At 45.1% G+C, this 23,776-nt stretch overlaps 1 protein-coding gene across 1 annotated transcript in view; it reads right to left on the bottom strand.

The window, feature by feature from the left end:
- The window catches only part of LOC126413115 (calphotin), an 831,469-nt gene that overhangs the window by 669,340 nt on the left and 138,353 nt on the right, over nt 1–23,776 (bottom strand). The window lies entirely within an intron of this gene.

The raw sequence follows: 23,776 nt of genomic DNA, 5'->3' as shown, positions 1-23,776 counted from the left end.
TACTGAGCCTGACTGTAGAAATTTCTCCATAAGTCGGCGAACCTTATTACGATGAGCTACATCTGTTTCTGGGAATTTATTCAGCAGATGCCTCGTGCACTAACCTGTATATTTATCGCCTAGTCGAAAGGCGTGTTCAGTAAGAAAAATACATTCATCTGTTGAAAGCTCCTTAATTTGCAAAGAAATTGATAATCTGAACACTATGCATCGCATTCGATAGCTTTCAGAGAACTGCGTATCTGTTAAAAAAACTGTTGTACCAGCTTGTGTTCTACCAATTTTGTTTCTATGTTCCAACGTAATCTATAACCGTACTCCGTAGTCCAGTGCACAGCTAAAGTTTTCATTGCAGTAGAAATGTTAAGAACTTTGTCTTGAGTTTAACCTAAACAAAGAGTGAAGCAGTCAACGCGCCTCGTAATGGCCGTGACACAGGGAAGTGAACCAGGCTGTTTCGGAATCTGTTCAAAATGGTTCAAATGGCTCCAAGCACTATGGGACTTATTATCGGAGGTCATCAGTTCCCGAGGACGTAGAACTACTTAAACCTAACTAACCTAAGGACATCACACTCATCCATGCCCGAGGCAGGATTCGAACCTGTGAGCGTAGCAGCCGCGTGGTTCCGGACTGAAGCACCTAGAACAGCTCGGCCACAGCTGCCGGCTCGGACTCTGTGCCGAGGAAGATGGATAGCCCGCATATTAATTTTTAGATTGTTTTTTTGCACTTGCTTAGGTTCTACATCTAAATCTACATCTACAGCGATACTTCACACGCTACCGTATGGTGCGTGGCGGAAGGTACCCTATACCTACTACTTGTCATTTCCCCTATTCCACTTGCAAATAGAGCGATGGAAAAACGACTATATGTGCGCCTACATATGAACCTTAATTTGTCTCCTCTTATCTTCGTGGTGATTTATTTGTTTTGAAATCTTTCAGTTGTTTCTCAACGCCGGGCATGCTTATTTTTGTGTCGTCCGTACAGGTGTATGCCCGGAGGTCAAATGACGGTACGGTTCTGCTATGTGAACGATTTCTTGATCATGGAATTTAAAACTTTGGCTTTTGTTTGGTGCCTTCAACTGCCTATGCTGAACTAATTCCCTATCTCCGCCTCAGGAACACAATTAAAATATGAATAAACAGATCAGAGTACACTTACTTTGTCTGACTTTTGGTGTTTTGTTATATCTTGACCATCGGTTTCAAGACTGTCACAGATCTTCAGATCTGTTAAAATTACAAACGCAAGCGACAGTTGGTTCCTAATCCTGATTTCACAGGACTAGGATCCATTTGTGGTTTACTTTTGTATTTTTAACTTGTATGTTGATGGGAGGCTGTGCCTGACACCCTTAATCAGAAGATAATAAAACAGCGATCGACACGTCGAAAATAAGAGTCGCGAATAGCTCCTTACTGAAAACTATCTCCAGAGTTGAAAACCAAAAAAAGGCGACCAGCGGAATTGCGGTTCATGATTTAAAATCAGCTGATGGGCAAGACATTCCTTATGGTGTAAGACGATTGCGACGACAGGAAGTATCTCTGGTAGCAGAATTAAAATGAGACAATTAAGGTTTCATATACGGAGGATTGGCCGTCATTAACTGCCACTGCCACTGATGGTAAACATCCAATGAAAAGACAGCGGTTACGTAAAGACAATACCCCATTTACAGATTGTGTTCAGTGTGAAGTGCGTCTGTGACATGCGAGAATATTCAGCTGCAAAAACCGTGTCTCATCGTTTGCAGAACATTGTGCGTTTCGCAGCTTATATGCGCGCTACGGGTCGGGTCGTCGACTGGAGCGGAGAAAGCGGCCAGCTGCTGGAGAAAGCGGTGGAACTGCTGGAGGCTGCGGCTAGGCCTCACGGTCAAGGTTGCTGGACCAGTTCTCGACGGCTGCTCGGAGGCTGCTGGCTGGTCCGCGCGGCCACTGACATCTCGCCGGGGCTAAGGCGGAGGTGTTTGCGGAAACGTCTCAGTCGCTAGTCCCACCGAGCCGTCGGTTCAACGTCGGCTGAAGTGACCAGCAGCGAATTCTAATTCGTGTGTCCTTGTAAGACCGGAATGTGAAACGTTGAAAGTAGAAAACGAGGCGATTATGGCCTACTTTCTCCTGTAGCGGTACACATCGGTATATGTATCCGAAATAATGAGCAATACATTTTTGGGGCTACTTCTTTAGCCACTGCGTCTCTGATCCAGGTTTCTCATACCTTAGTGGCTCTTAAAATTGCAGCAATTCGTTCAAATCCTTGAACAGTAAGCTCTCCACTTCGCTTTCTCTACAGTCTCCCATCTTTACTGTCTACCATTTCATTAAGTCATTCCCCGTCCCCTAATAGCAGCACACCTCGTCCTGCTCTGCATCTCTATTGCAGAAGAACCCCGACTGGCCCATTACATTCAGCATTCTTGACTATCATGTACTACTGCTGCCCAAGTAACAACTAGCCTTCCTTTCTTACGTCTCCATAGCCTCCACACCCTTTTCTTCTCTAATTTTAATAGTCTCCAGCTCCAAGACCTTACTGTTATCCCTCCTACGTTACATTTTCCATCTCAGATGGTTCCTGCCAACTTTTTCCCAACCACGAGTCCTTCCCCGTCCACACGCTTCACGTCCTGTTTGACACAGAATCCTCTCCGTGCCCTCATGCGCACCAAAATGCCTTCGCTGTTAATTATTAGTAGGATCTCACATCACCGTCATATCCATTGCTGCAGGGAATAGGTCACATAAACCAAATCAAGTCACCCATCAGAATATTCTTGTCTTCTCTCGATTTATTTCATGTCTTTGATTTTTTTTATTAATCAGAGGCTGAAGAACAGCATCCTGGGGGCTGACTGCCCCTGAAAAGGTGGAATTTTAATGACAACTCAAAAAGTAAAGAATCTGTGAGGATACCTTCGAGTGACGTCAGACACAGTTCTCGTGCAGTTTATTTTATCGGGTATGCCATTGAAGTAGCCCTGCCGCAGTAAAGCAGTGATTTATCGCACAATGCTCCTCACAGACTTCTGTTTTATTCCAACTTGATACTTCTTGCTAGTAAAAAAAAAACACAAGGATCGCTTGATGGAAGGTATTGTTAGTTCAGTTAGCCTCCAGACCAGATGTGAGGAAACGCAGATCAGCAAATCGTAAGTAATTACTTTTCTTTACAAAAAATGGCGAAGTGAATTGTTTGATAATCTATAACTAACAGAACTGTATCGTTATAGATCCCACTGAAGATGCCTTAGAACAGGAGAAGGCGAAACGCGTATGGGATAAATAAAGTAATTAGCAGCAGGAAAAGGCAGTTTTATTTACGAAACAAATATTGAATTAAATTTCTTTATGATTCTTACAATCACTCTCAGTCTGGAATTTGCCTCAATTGTTACTGCGTTATAAGTCGATCCCTAGGTAGATACCCACAGTTTTTAAGCTTTTGGCTGACTCCAGAAATCCGTAGACAAGGTGTAGCCAGACAGGAGGTCTTTTTTGGGTCGTAAAGATGAACAGTTCGTGCTTCGATCTCGCTACACAATTTTCCAGGTTCTTTCACAAACAGTTCCAGAAAACAGTAGCAGTTCCTGGGAACTGTGGCATTTGGCAATTCCTTCTTACTTTTTCCCTTTACTTTTAGATACATGATGTGCCTTAGTCCTGTTCACAAAAGCTTTCTAACCCTCACTGTGTCAGTCGCAAGGCTGGTAAGCAAGAGCGTAGCAGCAAATGTTTGTTATCATGTTGTCCGTGGCAGCCTCTTACCCATCTTGGTATCTAAAGTCATGCCAGATCCTTTCTAAGGTATTAAGAAATTGTACCGCCTTTCTTGTCAACATCGTACATCTACCGCTAGTACAATGGCGACCTGCTTGAAAAACAGAATTATTTTCGATGATACCTGGATAGCTGGTTTCAATTCAGGCGTGAGAGGACAACTTCATCATCATAAGACATTCAAGGTATCAAAAATGGTTCAAATGGCTCTGAGCACTATGGGACTTAACATCTGTGGTCATCAGTCCCCTAGAACTTAGAACTACTTAAACCTAACTAACCTAAGGACAGCACACAACACCCAGCCATCACGAGGCAGAGAAAATCCCTGACACCGCCGGGAATCGAACCCGGGAACCCGGGCGTGGGAAACGAGAACGCTACCGCACGACCACGAGATGCGGGCAAGGTATCATTATGTACACTTTCTGATTAGCATATTTTGCGCTAACGTCAATGGTTAAATACTAAACATCTCCGCAATGTTTCGTGATGTTAGGACAAGTGATAATCCGTTTATCAAACGGTACCATTAAATTCGACAATCGCTCTGGTATCATCCGATTGGCTATAGTATATCACGCAAACTGATATCATCCTGTCAATAATACTCTTCTGTGTGTTCTCTTTCTCTTCTGAGTGTCGTTTTACTCTGTTTCTTCCTACAGTCGTCCTCGAAAGCACAGACTCGACTCTGGACTACTCGTCATAAAAATCCACACGGTGTGGATACGAACGCTGAGTAAGGGAAAGGGATGGTATATCCGTATTTCACCATAACCTGTGAGGACCAACAAAAATTAGTCATCCGACCCAGGTCCAAAATAGTGAATATGACTGAGGTTTTGTACTCATGTTGACATTGAATAAAGGTTGTCATTCAAACCCGAGATGACAGAAGCGGTATTCTGAGGAGTAACACTTGACTGGATCAATAGGTCGTTCAGCACGCATACGATTTCGACTTTGCGAAAAAGCTAACTCACTTTATGATCTCGCAGAATTCGTTCTATTAATAGCCCGACTAGTGCATGTTAAAGTGCCACTTCCGGGACCTGAAGGTGCGCCGGCCCCGGATCGAATCCGCCTGCCACATTAACGACGAGAAGTCGATTTTCCGGCCAGCCTGCATGTGGGTTATCAGGTGGTTTCTCACATCCCACTGGTTGAATACCGGGCTGGTACCGAAATCCCGCCTCAGTTTCACAATACAGCCGGCCGCGGTGGTCCAGCGGTTCTAGGCGCTCAGTCCGGAACCGCGCGACTGCTACGGTCGCAGGTTCGAATCCAGCCTCGGGCATGGGTGTGTGTGGTGTCCTTAGGTTAGTTAGGTTTAAGTAGTTCTAAATTCTGGGGGACTGATGACCACAGATGTTAAGTCCCACAGTGCTCAGAGCCATTTGAACCATTTTTTGATTAATATTTGATTCATTAGGACCTCCAGTCATTATCATCACTCTACTGCATCACAGAGAGTAGGAGCACCTTGTTCTCGAGCCAACTCTTATTCTCATAATATGTCAGTATCCTTTAACTTACTGTGTGTGTAGACAATCATGTGCATTTATGTCCTGATGTATAATAAACCACATTGTAATATATAATCCGCCTATCATTTCGTAGATAAAGGCAGAATCCCATTTCCTGTTGTTTATTATGATGAAGTTCTCTTTTTTTAGTAGCTTACAATTTTTATTGAATTATTGTGAGTGTGCACTCCTTATTTTACCAACTAGCAGGGTCCACTATGATTTCCTTACCGTTGTGCTCATAATTAATTAGCTGGTAGATAAGGAGGGGGTCGAGTGCATGTCTCGTTCTCATGCAAAATTCGTCTGAATTAAAGAGGTACAAAATCTTCTCCGCCCCGGCACCTCGCACCGTTCTCAGTCAAAAATAGAAATACCTGCACTTCTGTCCGTTACACCCATATATATAGAAAGGAAAAGCGGTTAACGCACATTTCGAACACCAACATACCTCACCACAAAGAAGCGCCAGCATTAAATGCTGAACGCCTCACTGCGCCGACATGGCACGTACAGGGAAGGGTGTAATCACAGGCGCGTGTTTCGCGAGCGAAACACTCGCACTGGCGGATCTCGGCGAGATGAAACAGCTAGCCGGGATTCAGATGCCGGAATAAGCGGCGGGGGAAATCTCTGTCGGAGAAAGTGCGCCCCGCCGCGGCTAATTCCATCTGACGCGCGGCGCACGGCCGCCGCCCGCGCCTGCGCCGCTGCGGTCGATGGTGGCCGCGTCTGCGGCAGTCTGCGGTTCGTAGACCCGCTGGCGAAAGCTGCACTGCTCCTGATGACGTCGCCTCCTAGCAGTAACCGGTGCCGCGTGCAACCACATTCCGTGGCGCGGTCGTACTATGTTCGCTGGAGTCAGAACTACGAGCACGACGCGCAGTGATAAAGTTTCAGTTATTACCTCGTAAATAGAAGGTTACGTAATTAATTGTTTTTTTTTTTTTTTTGTTTATTCGCAAGCACAGGGAAATAAATTGAAATCCCCGAGCTATGGCACCGTAGCACTCTGCTTGATAGAGTGGTGGTGGTGGGGGGGGGGGGGGGGGGTTGAGGGGGGGGGGGGGGTGCAGCCTATCCGCACTTTGTCAGCGCGGGCTGCTACACTTTGTTTTAGCTCTCCTAGCGACGCGGTACGATACTGTGGCGCGGGAATTTCTGAGCTTAAGACACGCACCTATGAAAAAAAAAAATTACGTAAGTTAACTATTTTTCTGAGGGAACTTTGAGACTATACTTCGCAACAAAAATGGCTACATCTACATATATACTCCGCTAGCCACCAAGCGGTGTGTGGCGGAGGGCACAATTCGCGCCAAAGTCATATTTCCTCCCCGCCCCCCCCCCCCCCCCCCCCCCCCCCCCCACTGTTCCACTCCCGGATCGCGCGAGGGAAAAACGACTGTCTGAACGCCTCAGTACGAGCTCTTATTTCCCGTATCTTTGAATGATGACCATTACGCGATTTGAAAGTTTGTGGTAATAATATATGACCTACATCCTCGGCGAAGATTGGATTTCAGAATTTAGTAAGCAGCCTCTTCTGTTTGGCACGTCATCTATCTGCAAGTGTGCCCCACTTCAAACTTTCTATTAGATTTGTAACGCTCTCGCGATGGCTAAATGTACCAGTCACGAATCTTGCCGCTCTTCTTTGGACCTTCTCAATCTTTTGAATCAGACCCAACTGGTAAGGGTCCCATACAGACGAGCAATACTCTAAGACTGGACGAAATAACGTACTGTAAGCTATTTCCTTTGTTGAAGGACTGCATCGCTTCAGGATTCTACCAATAAACGCAATCTATACATCGCCTTACCCGTTATTTGTGTAATCTGATCGTTCCATTTGAGATCATTTCGAATAGTCACACCCAGATACTTGACTGATGTTACCGCTTCCAAAGACTGATCATTTATTTTGTACTCATACATTAATGGGGATTTTCGCCTTGTTATACGCAGTAGGTTACACTTACTAATATTGAGAAACAACTGCCAGTCACTATACCACGCATTTATTTTCTGCAAATCCTCATTGATTTGTTCACAACTTTCATGTGATACTACTTTCCTGTAGACTATAGCATCATCGGCAAACAGTCTAAGGCCGCTGTCAATACAATCGTCCACATCGTTCATGTAAATCGTAAAAAGCAGAGGACCCACCACGCTGCCCTTGGGCACACCTGAAGTTACTCTTATGTTGGCGTTACCTAGTACAGGACGATATACGGATCCCTGTCTGTTAGAAAACTCTCTACCCAACCGCATATGTCATTGGATAGACCGTAACCGCGCACTTTTTGTAGCAAGCGACAGTGTGGAACTGAGTCGAACGCCTTTCGAAAGTCCAGAAACATGGCATCAACCTGGGAGCCGGTATCTGGAGCCTGTTGTATATCATGCACAAAGAGGGCTAGCTGTGTCTCACATGACCGCTGATTCCTAAAACCGTGCTGGTTTCTGCAGATGAGCTTCTCAGAGTCTAGAAACGTCATTATGTCTGAACACAAAATATGTTCCATGATTCTATAACAAATCGATGTCAGTGAAATTGGACGGTGATTATGTGCATCCGATTTTCTATCCTTTTTATAGATTGCTATGACCTGGGCCTTCTTCCAGTCCCGTGGAACTTTCCGCCGTTCCAATGATCTCTGATAGATGACGGATAAGAATGGTGCATAGTAGCATTGTACCATAGTCAACATAAAATCTTACGGGGTTACCGTCTGGGCCATCTCTGGATGTGATTATATATTCTTTCCTTTATTTGTCTTTTGTACACTCTATCTCCTTCCTCCATCCCCCACCGCAATATTGCTGCTCCTCAGCGAGATGACCCCAGACTTACACACATAGTTTTCTTTAGTGTTACTATCGTTAAAATAATAGTATTATATCTCACTAAAGACTTCTTTCTGTAATTTTTATATAAGGGGCAACCAAAAAGTTCGGGGGCCGTACAGTGCAGATTGAGTATGCCAATAAGGCAAAATCGCGGTGAGCGTTGAGCAATCATCTCTCCGACGCACCAGTTTCAAAGTACCCGTTTACTAAAACCCCGTGTCCTGCTGCGAGAAGAAGACCATGACTCGCCCGACTTGAATCGCTGATCCTTCAAGGGCTGTTTTAAGGGACCGAAGGCGTGATAATCGCATGGGATAAGGACTATAGGTTGGATACGCGAGTGTCTCCCTCTTGAATCGGCGTAACTTCTGCGTTACGACATTTTCGATATCGGAGCGAAGTAGCAGGATCCCTGCCGCAGCTTTTCCGGCTGTTTCGCCTTAATTGCGCCTCGTAAATTTCTCTAGTGCTGCACAGTACCATTCCATACTGACGGCAATACCAGATTCCTTGAAATCAATAGGCATTGGGCCCCAGTAATCATAGAACAGGATGAGCATCACCTTTCCAGTAGATTACTGGCTCTTCAAGTTGTTGCGACGAGGAAACGACGGACGACGTTATTCCACCGACGAAGCTTTCGACTCCAGTTCCCGGTGGTGGCATTGGATCACGTCGCATTTAATAATACTATGCCTTCAACACGCAGCAGGTGCTTCAGGCAAACAGTCATCCGGTTTGCTGTCCGCCCTAATTGCATCGTCAACCGTCCACTTGCAGTTGTTCTCAATGGATGGGGCTGGCCTCCCAGACTGAGCGCCATCTAGTGTAGAATCGTGACGAGCACGGAACGGTGGTTTTCGACATTTATGCTGCTCCATACACATTCCTCATTATCCGGTGGAGGTCTATCTGTCTTTGTCCTTCGGCAGCCAACAAAAGAATTAAGCGCGTTGGTCCTGAAACTTCCTGGCAGATTAAAACTGTGTGCCGGTCCGAGACTCGATCCCATTAACACTGAAGTACCCGAAAATTAAATCGCAAGGCGAAATGCGCTAGAGATACAGGTGAAATATATATACGAATACGCGTGAAATATATTAAATGTAAGTGAAATATGTGTGAGAACGTGCGCACCAGGGAAAAGCCAAGGGGGAAAAGCTCATCCTAAACCCCTGGGAAGATTTGAGCCCAATCTGGCACACGTGATAGTTGCTATCAGGGAAGAGATGCAGTGGGGTAAGAACTGCTAGTCTTCTATTGGAATTGGGGGTGGTAACTTGCGAGAGAGGGTGAATGAGTAGGTGGACAGTGAGAAGGGGGGAGTGGGGGGACAGAGAGCGAGAGGGATGAGACGTTGGACAGAGAGAGAGGTAGGAGGAGATGCCCAGAGACAGGGGAAAGGAAGAGACGGACTAATACAAGGTTGGAGTGAATACCTTCCCGGGCAACGCCAGGTACTCAGCTAATAGTGTATATGAATATACGTAAGGCCCCGGGAGTAGACAACATTCCATTAGAACTACTGACGGACTTGGGAGAGCCAGTCCTGACAGAACTCCACCATCTGGTGAGCAAGATGTATGAGACAGACGAAATACCCTCAGACTTCAAGAAGAATATAATAATCCCGATCCCAAAGACAGCAGGTGCTGACAGATGTGAAAATTACCGAACTATCAGTTTAATAAGTCACAGATGCAAAATACTAACGCGTATGCTCTACAGACGAATGGAAAAACAGGTAGAAGCTGACCTCGGGGAGGATCAGTTTGGATTGCGCAGAAATGTTGGAACACGTGAGGCAATACTGACCCTACGACTTATCTTAGAAGATAGATTAAGGAAAGGCAAACCTACGTTTCTAGCATTTGTAGACTTAGAGAAAGCTTTTGAAAATGCTGACTGAAATACTCTCTTTTAAATTCTGAAGGCGGCAGGGGTAAAATACGGGGAGCGAAAGGCTATTTATAATTTGTACAGAAACCAGATGGCAGTTATAAGAGTCGAGGGACACGAAAGGGAAGCAGTGGTTGGGAAGGGAGTGAGACAGGGTTGTAGCCTCTACCCGATGTTATTCAATCTGTATATTGAGCAAGCAGTGAAGGAAACAAAAGAAAATTTCGGAGTAGATATTAAAATCCATGGAGAAGAAATAAAAACTTTGAGGATTGCCGATGACATTGTAATTCAGTCAGAGACAGCAAAGGACTTGGAAGAGCAGTTGAACGGGATGGAAAGTGTCATGAAAGGAGGGTATAAGATGAACATCAACAAAAGCAAAACGAGGATAATGGAATGTAGTCGAATTAAATCAGGTGATGCTGAGGGAATTAAATTAGGAAATGAGACACTTAAGGCAGTAAAGAGGTTTTGCTATTTGGGGAGCAAAATAACTGATGATGGTCGAAGTAGAGAGGATATAAAATGTAGACTGGCAATGGCAAGGAAAGCGTTTCTGAAGAAGAGAAATTTGTTAACATCGAGTAGAGATTTAAGGGTCAGGAAGTCGTTTCTGAAAGTATTTGTATGGAGCGTAGCCATGTATGGAAGTGAAACATGCACGATAACTAGTTTGCACAAGAAGAGAATAGAAGCTTTCGAAATGTGGTGCTACAGAAGAATGCTGAAGATTAGATGGGTAGTTCATATAACTAATGAGGAGTTATTGAATAGGATTGGGGAGAAGAGAAGTTTGTGGCACAACTTAACTAGAAGAAGGGATCGGTTGGTAGGACATGTTCTGAGGCATCACGGGATCACCAATTTAGTATTGGAGGGCAGCGTGGACGGTAAAAATCGTGGAGGGAGACCAAGAGATGAATACACTAAGCAGATTCAGAAGGATGTAGGCTGCAGTAGGTACTGGGAGATGAAGAGGCTTGCACAGGATAGAGTAGCATGGAGAGCTGCATCAAACCAGTCTCAGGACTGAAGACCACAACAACAACATTATACATACAATATACAGTGTATATAATGTATTGTACGTAACAATATGTATTGTGTATAATAGCGATTTCTGGGGTGTAAATTTCGATACGCAGTTCAGGAGCTGGGTAACAAACACAGATGTGCTACGCAGCAATACCGCCACAGTCGAATGCTCGAGCGATCGGTAGCGTTTGTTTACAGGTGCCGGGTTATCGGATACGCCCGTCTCGTTTTGCGGCGCGCGTGTGGTGGTCTGTGCGCCAGGTGGAGTCACGAGGAGTTGGCCAGGGCGAGATAAGGTGGCAGCCATGCAGCTGCTGCTGGCGCTCACGCTTCTTGGCAGGTAATTTCACGCTGCGCGGTGCTCCACCCCTCCTACGTATATGCCTGATACACTATTCCAAAGAAACCCGGTAATTTCTATGCAAGGAAATTTCAAGGCGCATCCCAACACCGTGAAAATATGGAATGATGGATTAAGGAAGCCACTGGCTTGTGCCCTTTGAGACACCTCAGAGACTTTGAAAGAATGAGTCAATTTTTCACTAGCACGAGCACCTCAGGTAACAGGCTATTCAAAATGCTTCTGGATGGAATTAGTAGTTCTCAGCCCTTGAGAGGCAAATTGAGGAGCTACTTCATTGAGAAGTAACGACTTCGGTTTCGCAAACTGACATACGGTGAGGAGAGCGGTGCGCTGACCACATTCCCTTACGTATCTGCATACTGTGACGCTTGTGGGCTGAGGGTGACACGGTGGTGGGTCGGTACCATTGGGCCTTCAAGGCCTGTTCCGGCAGAGTTTTAAGTTTTAAGAATTCGTACTTACCTAATTCTTTATTCCCTCTGTTTTCGTTTTATTTCAACCATCTACTTTTTCACTGATTAGACACTGTCCTCCATGCACACATCACCCTCTAAAAACTGTTTCTTATACACTCCTGGAAATTGAAATAAGAACACCGTGAATTCATTGTCCCAGGAAGGGGAAACTTAATTGACACATTCCTGGGGTCAGATACATCACATGATCACACTGACAGAACCACAGGCACATAGACACAGGCAACAGAGCATGCACAATGTCGGCACTAGTACAGTGTATATCCACCTTTCGCAGCAATGCAGGCTGCTATTCTCCCATGGAGACGATCGTAGAGATGCTGGATGTAGTCCTGTGGAACGGCTTGCCATGCCATTTCCACCTGGCGCCTCAGTTGGACCAGCGTTCGTGCTGGACGTGCAGATCGCGTGAGACGACGCTTCATCCAGTCCCAAACACGCTCAATGGGGGACAGATCCGGAGATCTTGCTGGCCAGGGTAGTTGACTTACACCTTCTAGAGCACGTTGGGTGGCACGGGATACATGCGGACGTGCATTGTCCCGTTGGAACAGCAAGTTCCCTTGCCGGTCTAGGAATGGTAGAACGATAGGTTCGATGACGGTTTGGATGTACCGTGCACTATTCAGTGTCCCCTCGACGATCACCAGTGGTGTACGGCCAGTGTAGGAGATCGCTCCACACACCATGATGCCAGGTGTTGGCCCTGTGTGCCTCGGTCATATGCAGTCCTGATTGTGGCGCTCACCTGCACGGTGCCAAACACGCATACGACCATCATTGGCACCAAGGCAGAAGCGACTCTCATCGCTGAAGACGACACGTCTCCATTCGTCCCTCCATTCACGCCTGTCGCGACACCACTGGAGGCGGGCTGCACGATGTTGGGGCGTGAGCGGAAGACGGCCTAACGGTGTGCGGGACCGTAGCCCAGCTTCATGGAGACGGTTGCGAATGGTCCTCGCCGATACCCCAGGAGCAACAGTGTCCCTAATTTGCTGGGAAGTGGCGGTGCGGTCCCCTACGGCACTGCGTAGGATCCTACGGTCTTGGCGTGCATCCGTGCGTCACTGCGGTCCGGTCCCAGGTCGACGGGCACGTGCACCTTCCGCCGACCACTGGCGACAACATCGATGTACTGTGGAGACCTCACGCCCCACGTGTTGAGCAATTCGGCGGTACGTCCACCCGGCCTCCCGCATGCCCACTATACGCCCTCGCTCAAAGTCCGTCAACTGCACATACGGTTCACGTCCACGCTGTCGCGGCATGCTACCAGTGTTAAAGACTGCGATGGAGCTCCGTATGCCACGGCAAACTGGCTGATACTGACGGCGGCGGTGCACAAATGCTGCGCAGCTAGCGCCATTCGACGGCCAACACCGCGGTTCCTGGTGTGTCCGCTGTGCCGTGCGTGTGATCATTGCTTGTACAGCCCTCTCGCAGTGTCCGGAGCAAGTATGGTGGGTCTGACACACCGGTGTCAATGTGTTCTTTTTTCCATTTCCAGGAGTGTATTTTAGTACTTGTCTGCCCCAAATAATTGCACACTGTCCTCTCGTCCTATTGCTTCTCTCGTATCGAAGAAAACTGATCACCTGAGTACGCACTGTGTTAGACATCACTCGTTGGCCGGCCGTAGTGGCCGAGCGGTGCTAGGAGCTACAGTCTGAAACCTCGCGACCTCTACGGTCGCAGGTTCGAATCCTGCCTCAGGCATGGATGTGTGTGATGTCCTTGGGTTAGTTAGGTTTAAGTAGTTCTAAGTTCTAGGAGACTGACGACCTCAGCAGTTAAGTCCCATAGTGCTCAGAGCCATTTGAACATCACTCGTTTCCTCGAATATGTGTAACTGTGACTAATTCGAAGTAGACGATTTTGAGATCCGCAGCCTTGCGAAAGCCTTTTGTTTGGACACGTCTTGGTTCATGTCGCTTTCTGTGGTTGCTGAGAAGGTTTCGGTAATGTTGTAGCATCACCAGTGGGTTTCACTTTATTTTACCTGACATAATGTATATTTCTCCATGTCGCTGTCTGTGATCAGCTGTACATCTGGTATTTCAAAAAGTGAAAGACAGATAACGGCATGAACAACATATGCTCTTAAGTTAAATACCAGTGACCACGGTATAGCATGGCTGAAACATTTATGGATAACGAGCGAAAAAGTAGAAATTGTATTTTGCTTAAGGCAACATTTTCAGAGAATGTTTATTTTTTGTCCGCAGCTCGTGATTGTGCGGTAGCGTTCTCGCTTCCCACGCCCGGGTTCCCGGCTTCGATTCCCGGCGGTGTCAGGGGTTTTCTCTGCCTCGTGATGACTGGGTGTTGTGTGCTGTCCTTAGGTTAGTTAGGTTTAAGTAGTTCTAAGTTCTAGGGGACTGATGACCATAGATGTTAAGTCCCATTGCGCTCAGAGCCATTTGAACCAATTTTTTTGTTTATTTTTGAAGCAAATATGGACACTAATGGTGAGCTTTGATAAAGAAAATCACGTAGTGATTCATCGCATGATCAGTTTACTATTTATTTCAGTTTCAGTATCTATTTACTCAATAAACTAGTCCGTTGGTCTCACAAAAAATTCTAAAACCAGATAATGACCTTTAAATTCCCAAAACAGCTATTATCAATTACTTGGTTTCAAATCCCTATCCCGAGTACCTTATTTGAATTTTCTGTTTTTTTCTTAATTTATTTCAGATTATTGTTAGACAGCTTACCTGAAAAATGTCGTGGGAGTTTCTAGCCCTGTCTCTGTCCAACGCGGAGCGTGTCTTTTGTCTCTAGCAAATCAAGTCGGTTGAGACACGCAATACGGAAAAATTCCTTATTACATTCTTCCCTTCTTGCATTCAATATTTCACAGAAATACCGGACCTGGTCACCGAGAATCTGACTCGGAACTATCATTATGGTTAGCAGTTTGCCGATACCTACCTCGTCTATCGGTTCACTGAATTCAATGGAAGAGCGGAACGGTACAACGAGGCTGCGTCCGCAGGAACCACATCACAGTACTTTTTCAACTACAAGTTTTGCACCTCTTCATCAGTAGATCTATCCATATTTCTGTGTATCACTTTTAACACACGACTACACTGCTAGAAGAAAACTTTGGCAGTGCCGACCAGCACTGAATGCAAGATGGAGGGCGAGAAGTACTGTGGACGTTATTGTTGGATCGATAATGTTGTGTGCTTTGCCCCGAATGACGAAATGCTGCATCTACACATGTCAACAAATCTAAGGTTGTCCGAATTAAAGATTTATGAGTAATATAAAATGCTTCATGGGTCATCGCAGAAACTTTATAGTCTACAATGATTTAAAAATTAAAACTGTTTCAGAAGAAATTTACTCCTTATTTGAAGGCTTTTACGGAAAACTTTCTTACTCGGTCAACACAAAAATTCGTCAATTATCCACATATGACACACATGTTCAGCACAATTATGAACGATAAAAGTTCGATAAAAGTTGGCACTGTCCCCACATCATAATATCATTGTAAACAATTATCTGTTCTTTTTACTAATGTTGAAGCTTGTTATCGAAAACTCAAGCGTAAATCTATCAAGTTTAAAATTTAATTACGGACTAGCCAAATTTTAACATGAAACTTGATCGTATTTTCAATTGTTCTTCTGCCTTATGTCATATTGTGGCATACTGTGATCTACATGATAAGATGTAGACTTTCACGGCCGGAAATATCATGTCCATTATAATTATCCGCGCTGTTATGCCGTGGTTGGTTGATGAAATCTGTGTCAATTCCCAACGTTTCGTCTCCGACTGCGGGAGACATCTTCAAGGGGGTATGTAGCTCGATGGAAGGTCCAACACACCCACTGACTGTCAGTAGCGAGCCAGTGGGTGTGTGGGACCTTCCATCAAGCTACAGTTCTCCTTAAAGATGTCTCCCGCAGTCGCAGACGAAATCCCGCGTCCGGCCATCCTGATTTAGGTTTTCCGTGATTTCCCTAGATCACTCCAGGCAAATGCCGGGAGGGTTCCTTTGAAAGGGCACGGCCGATTTCCTTCCCCATCCTTCCCTAATCCGAGCTTGTGCTCCGTCTCTAATGACCTCGTTGTCGACGGGACGTTAAACAGTAATCTCCTCCTCCTCGGAGACGAAACGTTGGGAATTGACACAATTTCATCAACCGACCACGGCATAACAGCTCGGATAATTGTAATGGACACTACTGGATAAGTTATTTGTCCTGGTATTATGACATCATGTTAATTACAAACGTGTTTATGTAGATGTGTGTGAGGGTTCATGGGTCTGAGCACTACAATAAAAATAAATATTAAAAAAAGACATTGCTGTTGGTAACGGGAAGTATTTTGAATGAACGGATTACGTTTGTTTCCAAACAAAACACACAGCGCACACAGTCTTTATTTGCATTGTCAAACATATATTTGCAGTGCAACAAAGAGGCAAAGATAAATTAGGGCCAGAAATCAAATGAAACGCAGTTATTTTGCAACGAGTCACTGGAGACCAAGCGCCAATCACACCAAACTATCCAGGAAATATTCCTGTAAGAACTCTGAAAATTAACGTTGGAGTTCGATTTCTTCCCTTGGAACCCTGTTGTTTCTGATGAATCAGGTCGGCCAGTTTCAAATCCATCCATACAAATTATACCACATCTCCTCCTAAAATACCGGATCGATTTCAACCAAATTTGGTGCACATACAACTTGCTGTCTGGAAAGAAGCTCTGTAACAATTATCTAACTCACAAAGGGAGACGGGGTGCAAAATGAGCGAATCGCACCGCATGCAAATAGCCAGACTATATCCATCCAGTATATGGAAAGGCAACAAGGTATTAACATAATTTCAAATTCTTACTAAACTTCCTGTGACACACAAGAGCTGAAGGGGAAAAACTACCGCTTACAATAATTTTGCTGTTCATGTAGTAAAGTTGCCACATCAGGCATGAAATTTTCCTTTATTACTTCTGTAATACTAGCTCTATTCTCAGCACTTCTGCAGACAATATTCACATTTATGAACGAATATACCTGCAAAATTATATCGTTATATGGCATACAGTGCATGAGATACGACGTCATAACACTGAGGGGCGTGAAAACGAACCTGCAATGCGAAATTCACAAAATACAGAGATCGAAATCTGTGTGGAATGTGTTAAATACATGTTAAACATATGTGACACGTACGTATGCACGCAAAGTCACGGGTAAGAAGCTCCTCCACAGCCCTGGATAGATTTCAGACAAACTTGGCGCGAATGTATCTTACTATCTGGAAATAAATACTTATAGCGGGGGGAGGGGGGGGGGCAAGAATCGACAATCTCCTATTGGACTGGGAATAATAAAGCGGAGAGAAAGCAGGGGAGGAGAAGGACAGAGAGAGAGTGAGAGATGAGGAGTAGATAGGCAGAGGGAAAAGGAGGAGATGAACGGAGAGGAGGAGAACGACTGAGAGTGGAAAGAGGACAAAATGGACGAAGAGGTGTGAGAAAGACATAGACAGAGAGACGATGGAAGAGGTGATGGGTGGTGAGAGGGGGGGGGGGGGGGGGGGGAGGAAATGGACAGAAAATTGAAATTGAAGGAGATGCACAGAAAGAGTGGTAGGAGGAGTTGGGCAGAGAGTGGTGGTGGACGAGGGGGATAGAAATAGAGGGAAGGAGGAAATGAACTAATAGAATGGAATAAATAATACCCAGGCAACGCCAGGTACCCAGTTAGCAGCAAATAAAAAGCTTCAGTTTAATATGTAAATACGAATCCGTCGTTTGGACTGACGGGAACTGCAGAGGTTTGTCAGCCAGCAGCACCGCCAGCGGGCTGTGGCTTTTCGGACAGCGTGTTGGCAGCGACACGGCTCGCTAACCGGATCACGGGCTCACTCCCTGCCGGCTGTTTAGAGCTGCAGCTGCCGCCGCGGGCGCCATGAATATTCAGATGACGCCTACGCGATCCCCATTCAACAAACATTCTTCCGGGCTTTGACCGCTGCGAGTGTACTCAGCTCGACACCACTCCACGTCCTATTCATGCGATCCTCTTTGGCACTCATACCGTGTACATACTCAGCTGCAAATCTCTTCTGTTCATAATGGACCGCGCGTTTGTCTCCCGTACTGCAGTCTCGTATCTTCCTCTTGAGAATTTTCGGAATTTAGCTGTAGCTGAAGCATTTACCTACAGCTAGGGAATCTTCGATTCGCAAAGTCGACACTCTCATTTGTGGGTCCTCTCCTCATAGAGAGGTGAACAGGTTAACGAAATGGGTTCGAGTGATAGCGATCCAATCACCTGATAGCTACCTGAATTACGTTTTTAAGAATTTCGTACCCCGGTTAGGCATAAGACGCTAAGTGTAGAAACCAAGTTCATGAAAGTGGCGAATATTAACCACTAGGTGTTTTCTCGAGAAAATGATATTTTTGTACTCAAGAGATGTCCACTATAAATCACGGAGGTGTGATAGAGTTTACTGACAATTTTGATATTGAAACTTCCTGGCAGATTAAAACTGTGCGCCGGACCGAGACTCGAACTTAGGGCATTTGCCTTTCGCGGACAAGTGCTCTACCAACTGAGCTACCCAAGCACGAACTCACGTCCCGTCCTCACAGCTTTAATTCCGTCAGTACCTCGTCTCCTACCTTCCAAACTTCACAGTAGCTCTCCTGCGAACCTTGCAGAACTAGCACTACTGGAAGAAAGGATATTGATGAGACATGGCTTAGCCACAGCCTGGGGGATGTTTCTAGAATAAAATTTTCGCTCTACAGCGGAGTTTAGACTAAAACCTGTGAGGACGGGGCGTGAGTTGTGCTTGGGCAGCTCAGTTGGTAGAGCACTTTCCCGCGAATGGCAAATGTCCCGAGTTCGAGTCTCAGTCCGGCAGACAGTTTTAATCTGCCAGAAAGTTTCATGTCAGCACACACTCCTCTGTAGAGTGAAAATTTCATTCTAGAATTTAGATATTACTGCCTGGGGAATGATGCGCTATATTAAGTGAATAGTCGCTACATCTGTAATTTCCTGGGTTCATTTTATCTGAAACTAAATACTAATACTCGCTTTGACTCTTTCCAGGTTCCAGTATCTTATCAAATACTTCAGGCTAATAAAGAATTACCGCGCATATGATAGCCAAATGCACGGCAGATGTTGTACATAACGTGTGTCAATACTTATAGGGAAAACAACTCGAGAACACTTGGTTAAGAAATGTGGAAAGTGGTAACACTTGCGATCTGGGCTGTGTTTCAAACGAAATACTTCTAGACGCCTTTACGCTTCGATGAAACAGTTCTAACTTAAAATACATGCGTCAAAGCAAGACAGACCCGGTTAAATCATAAATAAATGTCATTCATATTGATAGCAACAAACATAACACAGGAAATTAGCATGAGTTTTAATAATCTCGTTTATACCTAACAAATACTTTAAAATCACTAAATAAATAAAACTCGAATTTGTTACATTTAAGTGTTCAAATTGTTAGAAATATAGAAAATTCTTATGTCGTCCGTAACCTAAAAATAACTTTTAGTTATTTGATTTTTGTTATAGAAAAATAGCATATTCTTAAGTTCTGAGAATGAAACACTCTGATCAATATCCCGCAGAAAGTTTTCTCTACAGCCTCCTGAACAATCTGATGCGAAACACACGATTTGCTGTTCTATGGTAACCTGTTCGTCTCAGAACAGCACCTACAGTCCCAATTTTTAATTGTTTCCTGTAGGTCTATATGATATAATCTCTGTCTACTACTAGTTTTGCTCTTAACGGTTACCGCTATTGCTACGGAATTCATTCCATGATGTCTTAAAGCAGGGCCTACCCTCCCATACTTTCTTATATTTAGCGTTTCCCTCATGTGTCCTTCCTCGCTCATTTTCTAAGCACATAATAAATAATTCTTGTCACTATTCTACAATCATGACTTATTAAACAGATAGTTCCGTAATATACCTGTCACAATCTGCTTTCTTTGGAACTGGGATTACATTCCTATTGAAATTTATGGGTATTACTCCTATCTCATACATCTTGTACACCAAGTGGAATAGTTTTGTCGTGGCTATCACTCCCAAGGAAATCAGTAGTCCTGACGGAATGTCGTCTTGTGCAGGGGTCTTGTTTCGACCTAGGTCTTCCAGTGCTCTCTCAAATTCTTCTCGCAATGTCGTATTTCCCATCTCTTCTTCATTTCCTTTCTCTTATCTTTTACAATATCTCTTGAGTGTCACTTGTTTATATTCCTTCCATGTCTCGGCTTTCCCTTCTTTGCTAAAATAATCGCGATTACGGTAGAAGCCAGACTGAGATTCATTGGAAGAATACTCGTGTCTCGTCCTATCAATACTTAAATATTGACCGTCGGTATCGGACCGTACGAGGTTAGGTTGGCAAAGGAAATAGAGAATATTCAAAGAAAAGCAGCACGTACCTTTACAGGTTAATTTAGAAAGCGGAGAATTGTCAGCTAATTCCAATGGCAGACGCTGCAAGAGAGGCGTTCTGCATCAAGGTGTGGTTTATTGTTAAAGTTCTGAAAGTGAACATTCATAGAAGACTCAACCAATACGTTGTTTTTTTCTTCGCATATCTCACGAAAAGACCCTGAAGATAAGATTATAGAGATTCGAACCTACAAGGAGGATTACCAGCAATCATTCTCCCTGCGAACAATACACGACTGCAACTGCGAAAGGGAGAATTGACACTGGTACACAAAGTACACTCCTTTCTCACACCGCAAGGTGGTCTGCAGTGTATACTTGCAGATATAGATGTACTGGTTTTCTATCTGAGCTCTTCTTATTCGTACATGTTCTTCTCTTCTCTACAAGGTCCTCGGCAAGGTGCGTTGCTGATGGGGAGGCTTGGTTCAAATGGTTCAAATGGCTCTGAGCACTATGGGACTTAACTTCTGAGGTCATCAGTCCCCTAGAACTTAGAACTAGTTAAACCTAACTAAACTAAGTACATTACACACATCCCTGCCCGAGGCAGGATACGAACCTGTGGTCTCAGACTGTAGCGCCTAGAGCCGCTCGGCCACTTCGACCGGCGATGGGGAGGCATTTAAGTATATGATATTCGTTTCTTTAGGTAAAGTTCAAGGTTGGCTGGCAGTGGTACTAACAGTAAAATAGTTTCTTTATCCGACACCGAACGACATATGCTTCCCTTTACTCTCAAGCTATTACTTGCTACAGGTACAGCGTACAATGTTCACTTCTTTACGGCGCGAAGAAGTTCATAAGAAATAACCTCTGAAAATAAAACTGCGTGACAGAATGCCTTTTAGAACTCAGCACCTATGGAAGGCTCTTGTTGCAGCGTGCGTCTCTTAGACTGCTACAGGATACAACGCATTTCACGTAGCCAGTAGGTGGTCTCCCTAGTGCAGGGTTGCCGGACCGTCGGGAACTTGTATCGGTAACGCGGAGAGGACAGGACTGGAGAGATTGGCCAGTTAACGGAGTTAGCTTCTCCGGCTAGCGCCCCGACCGCAGTATCAGCTGTGACAGCCAACTGAGAAGCCAATAAACACTCCCAGGGGCAAGGCGAGCCAGGCCCGTAACGGCATAACAGGTAATGGACTCCGATACAGCCACCAGGCTGCGAACTTCGGAGATACCTCAGCGGGCTTCTGTGATGGGTGATTATACAGACCGAACGTAGCTCCAGCATACTGCGTTGCGTGAAGTATTTTGCCATCCAGCTAAAGTTTATGTTTTGTGATTCAGTGAAGTCTGAGACCTTTTTCAGTACAATACCCACGTATTGCGCTTTAACACTATAATCTCTGGAGGAGTAGATCATCTGAACACATTATCACGTAATAAATAAGTGAGGATGCCTGTCAAATTTTGATGTATAAATAACTAATGACTCCTATCGGATTTCGATTATACCAGGAGAACTATATTCCAGTCTAATTTGCCATATTTAAACGATGTCAGAACAAATCTGTTACATTCTGGTTGACACGGTGTGCCTGTTTTAACATGACACAACGAAATATCTCGAAAACAACGCATCGCATGAAAAAAATGTTGTAGCTGAAAAATTAATATTAGTAAATGCGGGGAGGGGGGGGGGGGGTGTCACCTGTCTGCGCTACAACTGGGCACCTCCTACTAACCACCCCTCCGGCGTGAGCAGGATCAGGTACGTGTTTTAAAATAGCAACCACCCATTTGTGCTTTATGTTCTAACTCTACGCCAAAAAATCACATAGACAAATATCAAGTGTGCTTGTTTTTGCATTTAAGGACCAACAAATTTTGTTCTACATTTCATTCACGATGTAAATATAAATCTTTGCGTTGTAACGGTTATTTTTGTTATAAACTTTCTTTTAGTGTTTCAGATTTGATTTTCCTGTATAATATGGTTAGCCGTTTTAATTTATGGTTAGAATCTCCAGAGTGATACAGCACCGACGACGTGGATGTAATAGTTATCTGTTCCCATCGGTATGGCCGGCCGGGGTGACCGAATAGTTCTAGGCGCTACAGTCTGGAACCGCGCGACTGCTACGGTCGCAGGTTCGAATCCTGCCTCGGGCATGGATGTGTGTGATGTCCTTAGGTTAGTTAGGTTTAAGTAGTTCTAAAGTCCTAGGAGACTGATGACCTCAGCAGTTAAGTCCCATTGTGCTCAGAGCCATTTTGAACTTGTTAACATTGGCCAGACAGTTTGTTTTTAAAGAGTTTAATGTGGAAGACCTTTCACTCTTAGACTGCACTCGACTGTCACGCCCACGGCAGCATAAAACCTGACGAGATCCGGTGGGGTTACTTGCCGAACTATTCCGTTCGCCATGGTAACAAAAGCAGTCTCCCTGCGACACAGTAGAAGTCTCTGCTTGATGTGTGCTCACGAGTGTGCAACTTAAGAGCATGCGACGACTGTCGGCACGTGTTGCGTGCTGTCAGCTGGAGACCTTGGACGCGATGCGCTCGCCGTCGCGCCCTTTCGCCCCGTGAGATCAGCCGAAGTTCAGGGTCGCCTGCATCGCACGCGGATGACTCGTTGTCCGCTGCCTTCGTCGCCGTGCACACAGCGCCGACGTGCCGTTGTCGTCGGGGATTTACTGCCCGACTGCAGTCGTAAAGGCCCATCTTCTGGCCATTGCCACCTCTCCGGCACAAGTTTACGGTGCCTTTATTATTGCTCCGTTCTCTGCTACTTGTATCGCAGCAATCGTTGGCTCTCATTTCAGGTGATGAACTTCGACGTTTACCGTCCCCTTGTACCTTTACTGTCATGTTTGGTAAGTAATGTACAAAGAAACCTGTATGTTGTGTGAAGGAAACAATAAAATAATAAAAAGTATGTAATACGTCGCGAACATCGAAAACTACACACACTGAGCTGACAGAAGTCATGGGCCAGGGGAATGCACATATACAGATGGCAGTAGTGTCGCTTACACAAGATATAAACGGATAGGGCACTGGTGGAACTGCCATTTGTACTTAGCCGGTTCATGTGAAGAGGTTTTCGACGCCATTATGGCGGCACGACGAAAATTAATGGACTTTGAACGAGGGTTGGTAGGTGAATCTAGACGCATGGGACATTCCATTTCAGAAACCGTTAGGGAATTCAATATTCCGAGATCCACAGCGTCAAAAGTGTGGCGATAATACCGAATTTCAGCATTACTTTTCACCATTGACATCACAGTGGCCAACGGCCTCCCTACTTAACGATAGAGAGCAGCAGCGTTTGCAATGCTAACAGCCAAGCAATACTGCGTGAAATAACCGCAGAAATCAATTT

Source organism: Schistocerca serialis, chromosome 7, assembly GCF_023864345.2.
Source record: "Schistocerca serialis cubense isolate TAMUIC-IGC-003099 chromosome 7, iqSchSeri2.2, whole genome shotgun sequence".
Taxonomy (NCBI): Eukaryota; Metazoa; Arthropoda; class Insecta; order Orthoptera; family Acrididae; genus Schistocerca; species Schistocerca serialis.
Note: the sequence above shows the minus strand (reverse complement) of the source record. Positions and strands in the feature narration are given on the sequence as shown.